The following is a 1,899-nucleotide window of genomic DNA, read 5'->3' as shown; positions in this document are numbered from 1 at the left end:
TTGACTTTCTAAGCAATCAGCTGCTGTGAAATATTTCAATGTAGGTATATATCGTCGGCGTAAAGCAAAATTGTTCTAAGTAGGTACATAGGATTCCTTAAGGACTAATAGTAGGGGAGCCCAGGAAGGGATTTCGCGCGTTACTCGAGCACGTCAGAAAATCATATGGGGAGAAAGCTTGTACTCAGTAATGTACTCCTACCAAATATAAAAGCTTGATACAGTGGTCTGCGTTGTGGGCAGCCCGTCAGATTAGTAAAAAAAAAAATCGATCCTCGGAAATACTCGAGCGCGTCAGATTAAGAAACGGTAGGTTAAGTACATCTAGAAAAGTGTATATTTCAATAATCTGACAATTTGAGCGTGGCATAAGAAAATGGGAGAGGCACAAAGTTGTAAAAAAAAAACGTCACCTCGAAATACTCGAGCGCGATTAACTTTTTTTTTATTCTGAAGGGAATTTTATCAGGAACACGAAAAACATATAATCTGACGGTTTTCATGGGGCAATATAGCCAAAATTTTCGATAAAGCATGAACGTACAGTAAAAAAAAAATACAATTTTTTGGTTCGTGTTGCTGAGTTTTTAACGTTTTTGTCGAAATATCTTAATTTTTTTTGTCTTATTTACTTACACTTATTATGTGGATACGGATTGACTTAAAAATATCTAAAGAATTCATTAAATTGGATAAAAAATAACGTGTCAAAGCCCCAAAAGACGTTTTATATGGAATTTACTATCGGAGAATATCCAGTCCGGTCCAACACTCAAATTTTTGTATCGAGGTATAACGTGACATTCTTAACTTTATAGCAAAAGCCCCATCTTTAATAAATATAGAAGCTCTGATCGTCTGGTCATTACGTAATGTTCTTAGATTTGGGGTATTTTTTCTTTCGTTAAAGACCAGACGAGCAAAACTTATGACTTTAGGTACGTTTACTTTTTAATAATATAATATCATACGAAAGAAAGATTATCAAGTAAGTATCATAACCATTTTTGCTTACAGAAACACGAGATGACGACAAAGTTGAACAAGTGGAAACCAACCTGGAAGACGAATCCAGTTATTATGAATATTAAATTATTATTGATTGACCTTTGTATATAATATGTATATAATGTAAATTTTGTATTACATCCAGTAGGTAATAACCAGAAGAAACGAAAAATATTGTTTTATTCAAAAACTGTCTAATTTTTTTTTAAATTGTCAGATTAGCAATACACCTTAACATAATTGTCAGATTATCATTTAGGGTGACTCCAACATCGAGCTGAACCTACAGTAGAAAAATCTGACGCGCTCGAGTAACTTAAGTTAACAATTTTTTTTTACATTTTCAAAAATGATTTATAAGTGTAGGCCACGTCCAAATCGTCAGTTATTCAAATTGAACACTATTTGGAGTTCACTGAACGTACCCTCTCAAAATCTGACACGCTCGAATAACTTTTTTTTTTTAATTTTTTCTACCGCTTTTTTCGGCCACCCACCACTGTCTAATTGTCAGATTAATATATATCGGTTATCACAAAGCCAATGCGAGTACACCCTATTAATATCTGACGCGCTCGAGTATTTCAATGTGACAGTTTTTTTTTACATTTTCTTAACGTGTTTATAAGCTCTTATTCCCACTTAAATGGAAAACTTCCATATACTTTTTTTCGTTTTAGAACCTAATCTTCGCAATCCAATAGGTCCCCATGGCGCTCGAGTAACTGCAAATTTAGCATCTCGGGCTCCCCTACTATAAGAACAATTTTGCTTTACACCGACGATATGTACATAAACTGTATGTAATTAAAAATATTTTATAAGAGAGTGTCGGCTGATTTTGAGATTTCATGGGCACTGGGCACCGATCAGATTGTTCAATTGTGTGTA

At 34.0% G+C, this 1,899-nt stretch overlaps 1 long non-coding RNA gene across 1 annotated transcript; it reads left to right on the top strand.

Moving 5' to 3' along the window:
• Positions 1–226: 226 nt before the first annotated feature.
• On the top strand, positions 227–1,180 carry LOC129913694 (uncharacterized). The gene is made up of 2 exons (XR_008772086.1): positions 227–938; positions 1,018–1,180. It is a non-coding gene; the product is annotated as an uncharacterized LOC129913694 (long non-coding RNA).
• Positions 1,181–1,899: the final 719 nt, after the last annotated feature.

Source organism: Episyrphus balteatus, chromosome 1, assembly GCF_945859705.1.
Source record: "Episyrphus balteatus chromosome 1, idEpiBalt1.1, whole genome shotgun sequence".
Lineage (NCBI taxonomy): Eukaryota > Metazoa > Arthropoda > Insecta > Diptera > Syrphidae > Episyrphus > Episyrphus balteatus.
This window is presented reverse-complemented; position numbering and strand designations above follow the sequence as displayed.